The 14,390-nt window shown below is 33.1% G+C and overlaps 1 long non-coding RNA gene across 3 annotated transcripts; it reads right to left on the bottom strand.

Moving 5' to 3' along the window:
* Window positions 1–6: 6 nt before the first annotated feature.
* LOC134266267 (uncharacterized) lies at window positions 7–5,467 on the bottom strand. Of its 3 annotated transcripts, none has more exons than XR_009991936.1 (6): window positions 4,554–5,467; window positions 4,014–4,124; window positions 3,632–3,904; window positions 3,273–3,373; window positions 2,740–2,882; window positions 7–2,581 (listed from the first exon to the last, which is right to left on the bottom strand). It is a non-coding gene; the product is annotated as an uncharacterized LOC134266267 (long non-coding RNA). The 3 variants fall into 3 exon arrangements; XR_009991937.1 differs by having other exon boundaries at window positions 7–2,571; XR_009991938.1 differs by lacking the exon at window positions 2,740–2,882.
* Between the last annotated feature and the right edge of the window lie 8,923 nt (window positions 5,468–14,390).

Below are 14,390 nucleotides of genomic sequence, written 5' to 3'. Positions count from 1 at the left end.
TGAAACAGACTAACAATGGATATTAATCAGAACACGAGGCCCAAGGCCACATCACTCATCTGTGTACTTTGGGCATGCTGTTCTTTATCAGATTTCCACACCAGAGTATACCCATTGTGGCCCTGCCCCTTTCCCAGGGTTCATGATTTCACAAGAGTTCGTTCACATAAGTTTCAGCTTTTCTGGGTTAGTGGTTCTTGAAAAGAAGGTTTTTATATGACCCAACCCTATTCTTGTCTTTTTTTTTCTGATAATTTCTCCCTACAAGGGTACTTGGCCCTTTAGTTTAAGAATTTTAATTTCATTTTACACAAGGATATTTTCTTAAATTAGCAAAGTGAATCTTTTGCGAAGAAGTTGAAAATGTGAAAACTTTACATACAGAGGAATGGAGAGACGAACGAACAAGAGATAGATGATCAGAAAAGCTCACTTTATGCCTGGAGACTAATACAGACTTAAGTCAAAATTTCAATTTTGATCTCATGAATAACTTTTCATTTATTACATATTCATTATCAAAAATGTGCAGGTTTGTATAAATATTCCAATTTATACATATGGTAAAAATTTTGCTTTGTTTTCAAATATTTTTTTCAAAATCTAGAAGTCTCTGATAAGACTGTAGATCTACTGGTCTGTATGTGTATAAAAGGAAAAGTGGCACTTAGGTGGTTTGACTTTTCAAAGGGCAAAAATAAATAGAATTATGTATCTTTGTATAGTGTACTTGTGCATATTGTGTGCCAAATTATATTGAAATCAAACAAAAATTGAAGGAGTTCTTTTTAAAGGAATTTCACAGAAAATTTGATTTTTAGTTACCATGGCAACACTGTTCATCGAAATCAAAAATTGATGCACTAAATCATGTATCTTGGTTTAGTCTACTTAAGTGCTAAGTTATACTGAAAAGTGAAAACAGACCAAAATTGTAGGAAGAGTAGCATTTTGAAGAAAATTTCACAGAAATTTTTTTTAGTATTACCTTGGCAGCACTGTTCACTGAAAAGAAAAACTGATGCACTAAACTATGTATCTTAGTATAGCCTACCTGTGTTCCAAGTTAAATTGAAATCAGATTAAAACTGTAGGAGGAGTGGCATTTTGAACAAGAGGCCCAGGGGCCACAGTGCTCACCTGAGCACATCAACTTTGAAAAAGCACATATCAGATCAGAACTGAAAGTTTACTGAGGTTGGGAGGGGGGGGGAGCTTGAATTTTACCATCCCCCCTCCCCCCAGGGGATCATGATTTGAACAAACTAGATTCTGCACTACCATTATGATTTCATATAAATATTACTAATCATGGCTTTGTTGTACTTGAAAAGAAAATTTTAAAAGGTTTCCCTATATATTCCTATGTAAAACTTTTGTCGGCCATTTTGGCCCCACCCTACCCCGGGGTCATGATTTGAACAAACTTGAATCTACAATACCTGAGGATGATTCCACATAAGTTTCTTCTTTCCTGGCCCAGTGGTTCTTGAGAAGAAGATTTTTAAAGATTTTTCTTATATATTCCTATGTAAAACTTTGATTGGCCATTTTGGTCCCACCCTGCCCCTGGGGGTCATGATTTGAACAAACTTGAATCTACACTACCTGAGGATGATTCCACATGAGTTACATCTTTCCTCGCCCAGTGGTTCTTCAGAAGAAGATTTTTAAAGATTTTTCCTATATATTCCTATGTAAAACTTTGGTCGGACATATTGGCCCCACCCTACCCCCCGGGGTCATGATTTGAACAAACTTGCATATACACTACCTGAAGATGCTTCCATATGAATATGACCATTCATGGCTTTGTTATTCTTGAGAAGAAGATTTTTAATGATTTTATATATTCCTTTGTAAAATTTTGGTCGGCCATTGTTGCCCGACCCTATCCCCGGGGGTCATGCTTTGAAGAAACTTGAATCTACACTACCTGAGGATGATTCCACATGAGTTTCATCTTTCCTGGCCCAGTGGTTCTTGAGAAGAAGATTTTTTTAAAATGCCAATAATTTTTCACTAATTCATAATTATTTCCTCTTTGAAGAGGGCTTGGCCCTTCATTTGAACAAACTTGAATTCCCTTCACCCAAGGATACTTTGTGGCAAGTTTGGTTGAAATTGGCCCAGTGGTTCTTGAGAAGAAGATAAAAATGTGAAAAGTTTATGACAACGACAACAACAACGACAGACGACGGACAAATTTTGATCAGAATAGTTCACTTGAGCCTTCGGCTCAGGTGAGCTAAAAACTGTTTCGTACAGGTGGACAACTAGACAGACGGACAACTGATGCCTTAATATCGCATAATCTCTTATGGTCTCTGACAAGTAGAACTAATTATATCCCTTTGAAATTTTAAGTTTGCTCTAAGTTTATGGTCTTAGGACCTTTCAGCTCAGGTGAGCTAAAAATTCTCTTGAGCTTAACAGCTCATCTGAGCTGAATTTTTGGGAAAAAATCAATAAAGGTTTTCTTTTTTTAAAATTAATTGTCAATATCTCTGTAGGCCAAACACCCTCTCAAAGGATAGCCTAAGCTTCTGCAACTGGTAAAGGCTTCATTTACTGCAAAAATCTGAAGGAAAAAATTAATCCATTTCAGTTTATATTTTAAAGTTTGCAGAAAAATTAATAAAAAATACTTAAAATCTTTCTTTTCTGAAAATATTAGAAATTTTTAAAGGTTTTTCCATGCTGTCATATTTCAAACTTATAAGAACAATATTAACAAACCTCTAAACTTGAAATTCAATAACTATTCCTGTTGAGTCCTTTTCTGTATGACCCATTAAGACTGTCCTCATCTGGATTCAGCTTTTGGTATAACTGAAGGTTGATGACATATTCAGCATTTCATGAAGTAGGCCTTGATGATACTAAAGAAAAAACAATTCATGATTAGCAAAGATGCAATATGTATCAAAAGGAATGTGTAAATTATCATACTGTGCAACATTATATGTTTTTAAAAACAGATGCCCATGGACCACAATGTTCACCTGTGTACCTGTGTAACTATGGCCTTTCTGTTCTTCATCAGCAGATATCTTTACAATAATTTCTTTCTCATAACATAATAATTTATTACCCATCCTACATTTAGACTTAATGATTTGAACAAACTTGAATCAAAACATGGTCGAACAAAATAATTAGTTTGGGTCGGCTACATTTTAAGTGGTACGTCTTATAGGCAAAAGCTTTTGTGAGGGTAGCAAATACGAAAGGATGAAATATAAAATGCAAGTTTTCAATTTGTTACTAACCTTTGAACTTGAAACTGGTGCATTGATTAAATATCTTGCAAATCCAATACACAATGTGGTATCTTTCCAGCTGACACCAATTCTGGCCTTTGATCTTTGACCTTGATATTGGAAACAAAATATATTTGTATTTCCACTATAAATGATTGTTTGTTTTGAATGTAGATAGACAAGTTGTAGATATGAAATGTTTATAAATGAATAGTCAATTGCATCATGATCTTCTCGAGCCTTTGTCAAGCTCGGAAAAACACCTTGAATGTATTAACATCACCGAGTGTGTGTAAATTAAAAATTACATAATGAAAAAAATCACTTAAGCTAATAAAAAAGAGTATATAAAAATACAAATCCAATACCCAATGTGGTGTCTTTTCAACTGACATCAGTTCTGGCCCCTGATCTCTGACCTTGGAAAAAGGTTGTCTTGGCGCCAAATAAACTTATTCCAGGTAGACCATGGATTTTCACTTGTCGAAGGATGCGATTGAAATGAAGTGTACCACTTTCTCCTGCACATTCTTAATTACTGCAAAATGGTTCCTATAGCCATAGACTCCAGTCATCGTCTCAAGCCACAGTCCGGGGTCCGATTATAGCGCTCTCCAGTCAGCATGTGTCGATCTGAGATACTATAAATAGTTACATTAATAAAACAGATGAATAAGTGATGTAAATTACCTGCAAATAATAAAAAAGAATTAGTCATGTATTAATTACAAAACATGAAAGAATACCTACCTGTAGATCTATAACCAATCTTAAAATTGTATGAATTGTATATTGTATATACGCCATGGATCTGGAGTTTTGTTGTTGATGAAGTACAACCTAAGTCACTGCAACCTAGTACTAAGAGAAGAAAAGTAAATAAATGATCAATTGATCAATTGTTAAAAATATATGCACAGTCTATCGGTATATAGATTAGCAGGACAATATTAAAGCCTATCCCTCCGTTTTTACACCCCAAAAGTTCTATAATTTGGCATTTTGCACTTGAGAATACCTAAATTCATATGAAAGTATATTGTAAACAACTTGATTCTTAACGGATCATACGAAACATTATTTGTTTATGTTCATAATTTCCCAGAATTACTAATTTGTCGATACACAAAATTCGAATTTCCTCGATAAAAACTGCAGAATGTTTTCGATTATTAATTGAAATGCTGTTCATATCACTTATTTTAAAGAGACATTGCATTAACTACATAATTAGAACAACAAACTATGATATTCGTAATGATTTACGAGGAAAAATTCACCTGTACTTACGTTATTTTGTCACTGTTAGCTGGGAGTTTTTAGCGGATTTTCGTCTTGGGAAGTAAATCCTGATCTTTTGAAATCTTGGGAAATTAGTCTTTGTCTTTTGAAATCTTGGGAAGCGAATCTTGACTTCGTTTGGAAGTAATGTATCTAGGCGCAATGCTATCTTGGCCGAATCTCGGTCCTATAAAATCTTGGGAAGTAAATCTTGACTGCGTTTGGAAGTAATGTATCTTGGCCAATGCAATCTTGGGATAGAAAATCATGGCCTAGTCAAGATGTAAAACATGGGATATATCTTGACTAGGCAAGGGTTGTCAAATCATGACCGGCAAAGATAAGAAGGCCATGTTATGCTATCAAACCAAACCTGACTTGGTCAGATTTGCAATCATAACATGACCGATTGAAATTACTATGAATATATAGAACATGATTTGGGGGTCCCGTGTGGCCGATCATGACTTAGCCGGGATTGTAAACACGACTGCCCAAGATTGAATTTCTATGAATATATAGAACATGACCACCCAAGATTGAATTACTATGAATATATAGAACATGACCGCCCAAGATTGAATTACTATGAATATATAGAACATGACCACCCTAGATTGAATTACTATGAATATATAGAACATGACCGCCCAAGATTGAATTACTATGAATATATAGAACATGACCGCCCAAGATTGAATTACTATGAATATATAGAACATGACCGCCCAAGATTGAATTACTATGAATATATAGAACATGACCGCCCAAGATTGATTTACTATGAATATATAGAACATGACTTGGGGGTCCCGTGTGGCCGATCATGACTTGGCCGGGATGGTAAACATGACCGCCCAAGATTGAATTACTATGAATATATAGAACATGACTTGGGGGTCCCCTGTGGCTTTCCATAAAATATAGCACGTTCCATTGGGCATGAAGGAAAATAATTCTCTGCAGAATTATTGGTTCCATATCATGAAATCCAAACAGATTCTTAAATTAAATTTTCCTACAATTACATTTAAGTCATCAACCTTCACAAGAAGAAAGCAATAGTTTTCTTAAGAACTTAAAGTAATGGTCTTAAAAAATCGTAAAAGTTTGTTGATAAGAAGATAACACACAATACTATATATTCATACCTTGAGGAAGTTATGTAGATCACTGAGTGAAGTTAAGTGCAGCTACAAAGTTGTGTCTATATTTTCTCTTTTTTGTGTCCTTATCTTTAGTTCATATCGGACACTTTAGAAGAGCGCTCAAACAGTACGTACCTTAATTTTGAAATTTGTAAATAATAAAATTGTCAACAGATTAAGATCTTTAGCAAAGTCAATTTCCACATGAAAATGTTGCATTTTATGCTGTTTCATTTTAGCTGTCAAAAATTTCCTAAAACAATGTTAGAAATAATAAATGTTGCTTTTAGGTTTAATACACAGATTCGATATATCAATTCGATTTCAATGAGGCACGTCATTGTAATAAATCAACAATAATATCATTAAATCGATTGACAGTGTCTAATTTGTATACCTTTTTATAGCATGTGTTGTTCACCATCATAGAAATACTGTCTTATCAACAAGATTTCCTATTCAAGTCAAATTGACAAAGAGTGAATTAATTTAAGGATATTTTAAGTGTTTTGATATATTGTAATATCTACACTTTTATTATCAAAGCATTGATTTTGCTTTATATAACATCCCTTTTCATATCGAGAAAATTTAATGCAATGTGACTGTTTTCGACAACAAAGAATCGACTGATGTCTGGGGAAGTTCGCAACTATCCATTCGATAAATGTTTCATCATCATGGTTCCTTTTGGTTCCTGGTGGAACATAGGGCCTCCGATAAATGTTTATTTATCTTTCAATGTTTAATCCTTTTAAAATATGTCTTAAAATTTAAAACGTACAATGTAATTATATAAAAGATAAAGATTATCAATCTCAAAAAATCTATTAAAAATGCAATTTTGAAATAAAGCTTAAATCAAATTTCCAATTAAATTTAATTAAATCAAATTAAATGAAATTTCCAAAAGTTGGATCAGGTGCCTAGAAGGAGCAATCATACCCTATTAACCGGACACATCCGCTATACGTGAGCCTTATGTATTAGTCAGATAAATATTGAATAGTCAATACAGTTTAATACAAAGGCTTTACTCCTAGTCTGAAGCACGTCAGTCAAAATTCGACCCAATAACTGAGTTATGTTTACATTAAGGTAATAACAACAACTGAAGAATTTACGAAATGCAAATTTAAAACGAGGTTGTTAAATCCCTGTAACATCAACTTATCAGTGAATAGTATGCCTAGGCCTCGCTTTAAAAATTGATCATATTAAGAGAAAGCTTTTGAGAAGCTGAAATGTTAAAGATAAATACCATAAGCAGGTGAGAGTGGAATATTACTACTTAAATAAAGAAAGTCGGTGGAAAATTCTATTTCGATTGGTGTCAATTTGCCTTTTTGTCTATATATTGTCAGAAAACATCCAAATATGAATCAGAAGTTATTTTTCAAAGGACATTTCATTAGATTGGTGTATGAAATACACTGCAAATTAATCTAACTTTAATAGCCAATATGCTTAAAATTATTTTAAAATAACTCTTTTCGTTAATATACACATAATATGTATGTGACCATAATACACAAAACAACTTTTTTCTATTTTATTTTTAAAATTGATCTTGCTTATTATTATCTAGAGAGGCGGACCATGGGATCAAGTGTCCTGATACTTACCATTTGGATTCTATACATATCACGTAGGTGTTTTAGTTATTTCAAAATAAAATCATATATTTTCACTAACCCATACAATATTTATAACTTGGGATGTCAAAGAATATTCGAATATTCATTCGATGAGTTGATATTCGAATATAAATATATGATTCGAATATTCGGTTTTTAAGTATCCAAGCATTTAATAGACAAAAAAAATTGGCAAGCTTTATTTGAAATTGATTGAATCATAGATCCCTTGTTTATGTACATATCATTAAATTAATTATCAGGAAACTAATTAGCTAGAATTAACTGATTTTAATATTTCTTCTGTAGATGATTGTTTAGCGTGGTATTAATTTGTAGGACTAACTAGACTAGTGTAGACTTTGGTAATTTTCATTTATTTATGATAAATACTTTTCATATATTCTTTAAACTTTACTTTACATTTACAAAGCTCTACGTGGAATTTTTTCCAAAATAATGACATAAAACGTATACTAAACGTTTACGTAATACAATACGTGTTTTCACTTTTAGTAAATTTAAAAACACACAACTTACCATGCGCTTTTATGCAGGTTCGTTACACTTAAAAAAAGTAAACAACTACCACAAGCAATTGTTTCTGTATTATCTTTTGGAGTAAAATACCACGTGTTATTATTATACTATGGATAAAAATTTATTACCGAATCAAGTGCCTGTGACAACTACGTGTTAGTATGGTCAAGTTGCAGCTGGTAGTTCATAACTACAAAGGAAAATGAGAAACAAGAGTCCATGAAATAGTATTACCGCCTTTAATATGGTTGTTGAAGCAAGTTTATTTAAACAATAAAATGCTTTCTTTGGTTGTTATTACGGGAATGAATGTCGCAGCTGTTGCAGAAAAATACATAACCCGCGTAAGCGGGTAATGTAAATTTTTTCTGCAATAGCTTCGACATTCATTCCCGTATTAACAACCAAAGATATATTTTATTGTTTATATTTATATCTGTTAAAATAATCATTTAAAGTAGGGTTAAAAAGATTAATTACTGTAATAATGATGTATTTGTACGTTTTATTGATGGAACAGCCACTGATCACGAAATCTGTACAGGTGACATGCCTAGTGTAGTTCATGGACTGATTAACGCAATGGGTTTTCTTAACAAATAAAGGAGGAAATATTCAGTGGATGTAAATATTTTAACATCATTTTGATTGTGCAGTTTATTAATTAAAGAAGTCACGTATTCAATCTTATTAGGCGCGGCCTGTGTCAGATGTCAACAATACATTACTGGCGTATTTTTGTAAACCAGTTGATATTTCTATAGTTTGCTGTCTTTCCCTTTAAGGGGCTGAATGCTGTACCGGTGACATGCGTCCTTATGTCGATATTAGATGTTATGTACAGGTTAGCCAGAATTTACTCCGGCCATGTTCTCCTGGGACATATCTGAGTCCTCATACATGTGTCATAGAAAGCATACCATCTAATACTTTCATAGATCGCAGGCCGGGTGAGTATAGTTCAAAACAATGTGCATTTAAAGTGAAAATACGCAATATCACAAAAAAATGACTGATTAAATTCTGAAGCACAGATTTGTCGTCTCCGGATGACTCAGGGTAAAATAATTGGGTCGGTATATACATGTAGAAGGGGGATCTTTCACGAGAAAATTTCGACTTACTGTAGTATTTTTTGACTGAATAAGAGAACTTAAATGATTAAATATATCGTGACCTTCAATGCAAGAAAGAAGTTTTGAGTCGAGCAATTTTAGTACTATCTCAATAGTATGCAATTTTGTGTATACAAATTCTTATGTATACAATTTTTCAGTACGAGACTTTCTTGCTGAAAAAAGGAGTCGCAAAGTAAGGAGTTTATCCTTACATTTCGGGTTCGAATCCCTCTGTGGGGCGTGGAGACCGGTCTTTCGTCCTTCAGATGAGGCCGCATAAACTGAGGTCCTGTGTCGCAGTGGGTGCTGGTACGATAAAGAACCCTCCCTACTCAATGGCCCTGAGTGCCGAGTATAGGACAAAATTTGCAGCTCTCCACCGCCAAGTGCCGGCGTCTCCATATGAATGAAAAAATCTCAAAAGGGACATTTATAAAATACAATCAAATTAATCAATCTTGCCAAAAAATCAGTTTTAATTTACAATTGTAAGAATTAACAGCTTCTACTTTGTTTCACTTTTCAAATGTAGAATGTGCTCGAGCGCTGTTTGGCGAAATAATCCACGTTTCCAGTGGACACACTCCCCACAGTTCTGGTGGATCAGGGGTAAACCCTTCTGCCCATACGACTGCATCACATGTAGATCAACATAACTTATGCCTCCATAATCACACATCCTACAAGGGTAAGTATCAGTTTATCTTTATAAAAAGAGGGGAATAGTGTTTCACAATTATTCTACGATATTTTAACTACATTTATACATTTAATTGACAGGAATTATTAATGCTAATGTACTATTATAACAAAAAGCATTCTTATGTTCAAGTAGCATTCCTATCTTAGCAGAATTTTCCTCAAATTTACTGTATACACTCTATTCATAACCGTAGTTATAGCTTGAAAAAAGGATATGGAGATAACGAACAGTATTCAATATCAAAGTCCATAAAACAATACATAATAGGAGCAGAGCAAACACGGACCTCCGAAACATCAGAGGTGGGATCAGGTGCCATGGAGGAGTGAGCATCCCCTGCTGACTGGTCACACCCACAGTGTGCTCCTTGTCATGATCAGGTAATAACGGAAAAATCCGTTGTCAATTCAGTGTATAAATAATGGACTAACAATTAGTATGAAAAACGTCAGTTAGCATTTGACTCAATGATAAATTGTATTTGCTGACAAGGTCATTGTATGACCGTTAAACTTGCAAAATGATGACTTTAAACGAGTCTGCTGTTATTCTTGTTTAATCAACTTGCTTGTCAATAATTTACCTCGTTTCAAAAATCGTTCATACGTAGATCATGCTCTTGCGTATCGAACAAACTGAGATATATATACTCCGAATGCAGGTGATAAAGGTATATTGCTGCATAAGTAAGGGAAGTTGACTATAGAAAAGTTTAAATCATCACGTTTATTATATAGCGTGGTTGGTAGAATGCCATGAACGTCTTTTTAAGTAAAATATACCCAAGTATGAATCAGATGTGTCAGACTCTGTCAAACTCTGAAACACAAATTAGTATAAAGAATGCATTGGTACTCTGGATATCAAAATGAACAATTCATTAATGAGAGATACTTAAAAAGAAACTTAGTGCTGAACATGACCCGAGAAAGGAATTTATATCTACCGTTTTCGATTGTTTACTTGCTCTATCTAAAGGCCCCAATATAAAGCTACTCACTTTGTCATTGTTCAGTGTAATCAGTCGTCATCCTTGAAAATTTCAAATACAGGTAAACTTTGTTATTTCGACATCTACGGGACAGTCGGAAAATGTCGAGATATCCAAGGTGTCGAGATATCAGAGTTGAGACTTGACGTTCTTAATTTTACTGCATAGTAAAACCATAGACCTTAACTGAACAGACGTGTAACTGCAGGTACCTGGAAACATTCCATGAGAAAGTGGGCAGGCTTATAAAGAAGCACCAATCAGATTCTTTGTTGCATTGTATAGTTTGAACACAGCCGAAATGAATTGTAAAACTGTTAAATCCAATTGTGTTGTCACCCAACTCAATGCTGATAAAGTCAAAGTGTATGCTTTTGAGCGAGATTTGCGTAAACAGATTACTAGTATTAAATAATGATATCTCACTCATCATAATATATGGGATATATTCCATGTTTTACAATGTTGGGGGGAAAATACTTACTCTTGCACTGCTTTCATCTTTAAATTTTGTTGCTTGAAAGATGCTTCTCATATTTTCAGAGGTTTTCAGCAATGCCGAAAGGGAAAACTGCCTCTCACCTTATTCGGGTAGTATAACATTGCTTTTAATTTTCTTAAAAAAAAAAGGTATAACTCTGCCTAAAAAGCGATGACCTCGTTGGTGAAAAGTTACTACTTTTCGACGTAATTAGAGTGATTAATGCATAAAACAGGACCACAAAAGTAATTACTTTTTTAAAAATTGTGTGGTTTTGTTTTTGATATGCAATTGTATAACATTATTGTAAATGAAGTTTGATTATTTCTGTTTAGTATCACATACAGATAGGCCAAAAACTCAAATTGTAGAAGATTATTCATTTAATCATTTTTAATGCACTGAAAATAAACCGGAAAAGCTTCACCTAAAGTTTTAAAGATTAGAAAACATTTTCACCAGCATTAAACCTATTTTGCTTTTTAATTTGTTCTTTCTAATCGTAACTTTCTTTTAGTGTTTAACCAGTTGGATTACCTGCGCCGAACGGATCATATTTGTGCGACAACATTAGTGAAGAAAATGGCAAGTAAGTACTTATCGCTTTGGTTTATTTCAGAACTCAAAAGTACACGACTTTGTATGACTAATAGACAGATCAAATTTCATATTTTCTAGGTTTTATGCACATGGTTATGATGTTACTTTAATAAGCGATAGTATGCTTTTTTCAATTATAGGATTTCAAAGATATACATTTTTTTACTTCTTTCAATAGCCAAGATTTGACATTCTGTTACACCATCATGTCTTTTCTTTCCAGGTCTTAATCTACCCAGCTGTACATGTTCAAATAGACATATATATTATCCTTACCAAAGAACCTGTAAGTTAAAACAAGACCATACATTAAGTTCATACTTCATGACAAAAATTATAATATTGACTCAATTTGTACCGCTTGAAGTAGGAGAGGGGAGTGATATTGTGTTGGGGAAAACCGTTCTCTATAACGCTTTGATATATCCATCCTTTACGCACAATTCCTGTTCAATCACTGAGTGCATTAACTGTTAAATCACATATTTTAATGGTGTTAAAATGTCGTACTAATAATTATTTCTTAGGGATTTGATTTTGAGGCTGATGAAGAATAAACTTTTCATTTCAATCGGGTGCATCGATTCATGGTTTCCTTTATACCACAAAAACAGACACAATCTCATACGAAAATTAGTGATTCCATAGCAATTAAACTATAATTTAAAAAAAACCTCTTACATAACTGAATTCAATTTAATGAAATTTCACAAAATCTTTATTACAAAACACAAAGTGTATCTTCTTTTTCATGTTCGATTGGACATTTGTGTGACTTCACACAGCAAAACCTGGATGCTATCCATCTTTCTAAAGTATAAGGCTCCGATACCTTTACTACAATTCCTCCTTTACTTTGAAAAAATTTAAATGAGACTTTCTCCGAATCTTAAATACATAATGTCATTGTGCACTTTCCTTTTTGAGATTTCGATTGGACAGATATTTGATTTTTCTTTGTAAAATAATGCATATGCTTATGTACACCCCCCCCCCTCTTCCCTAATGTTTTTATTTTTTCCGAAGAGAAAATTTTCTAAAATATGACGAAATTCCACCAGAAATGCGGGAAAACGTTTTATTTCTGCACCTCTTGTGACCTCCATGTAAGCTTTGAATTGAACAAGAAGGTATAAAGTTCCGTTTTTATTGTGCCCTAAAAAGTTTATGTTCTTAAAAAGTTATGACATTGAATTTTACAAGAGTTAAGTTGATGAATATGATAGATCAATAAAGAATATGGCATGAAGGAAGGAGGTTCTAGAAATATGACGTCATTACTTTGATACATTTTAAATGCAGAAAAGCTTCAGAATGACTAATTTCTGCGCTTATTATGAGAACTGCCTTGAAAAATTGCATATCTCAAAATCTTTGTGGGCAAAGGTGGCAGAGTATGTTTTCTAAAAGAAAATATCACTGAAAATCTGTGTATTCTGCAACTTTTTTTTAGAAAATACGGGAAAATGCACAAGTTAATGACGTCACAATAAGCATCAAGGGGGTGATATGAGAAAAATGATTTTTGTATTCTTACTGCATGGAATTCCTTTAAATCAGAAAGAAGGAATTTTAATTTCTTAGAAAAATACAGGGCTTGAAACTGTACCTTGTTCTTAGTGCTGGTTTTAAGACATTGTCAAACATATTTTAAGTTCTTTAAGTTACAAACTATCAAAGTTTTGACTGTGTTCTGATATTAATATCAGCAAGGAGGCCAAATTAGGCCATTACTAAACCTAATCCTTTTCTTTATCATCTCAATATATGCTATTTTTTAAAAAGACAAGAAATATAGATGCCTTTTCATTAAACTTGTATGAGAAAGAATGGTATCATAGTTTGAACTTAGTGTTCTCCGTAAAATGAAATATAAATATAACGAACAGAAATCTTGCTCCAAATACAATTGAAGCAGTCAAACAGGGGCAAAGAAAACTAAACGCATTAGAAGTTGGATCAGGTGCTATGGAGGAGTAAGAATTCCCTATCGAGCGGTCACACCCGAAGTGTGCTTATTGTCATAAAAGGGAAATCGAAAAATTCGACTTAAAAATGGATTTTTTTTGACAAGGCCATTATATCATCCATAGAATTAATGAAATACTCACTTTGAACGAGACTGTTGTTATCTTTAATAAACGTATTTGTCAGTAGATTGTACCATTTCAGAAATTAATCGTTCTAAAGCAAAACATATCATAAATAAATAACATAATGATATAAAAAATGGGCTTTCTTTGCTTTAATTTGCTTAATTTTAAGTAAAATTCCTTGGGGGTTGCTGAAAGGAAAAGTAAACAACTATCGAATATGTAAAGTTTTCCTTGAATTGATGAACCTATAGATAAATTTACAATGTATTTAAATAATTCTATGTGCTTCATGCTTTAAAAAAGTCTCAATTCCATCCTTATAAAGTTCTTTTCTTTTGTAAAATATTGAAAATTGTTTTCAAGGCTTTTATTCCTATTTAATGATTGTTCTAAAAAGCAAAATTCATGAATTACATTTCTTTTTGACAGACACCTATACCGATAGTTGTAGACAGGATCAACACTTCCAAGGTATTTAAAAATATTTTATGAACATATTTTAAGTTTTTGAATTTCTTTTTAAAAACTAGAA

Source organism: Saccostrea cucullata, unplaced genomic scaffold, assembly GCF_032062105.1.
Source record: "Saccostrea cucullata isolate Sc308-1 unplaced genomic scaffold, CSIRO_AGI_Scuc_v1 ctg15499, whole genome shotgun sequence".
In the NCBI taxonomy this organism is placed as follows: Eukaryota; Metazoa; Mollusca; class Bivalvia; order Ostreida; family Ostreidae; genus Saccostrea; species Saccostrea cuccullata.
The sequence above is the reverse complement of the archived record's forward strand: the minus strand, read 5'-3'. Positions and strand labels throughout refer to the sequence as shown.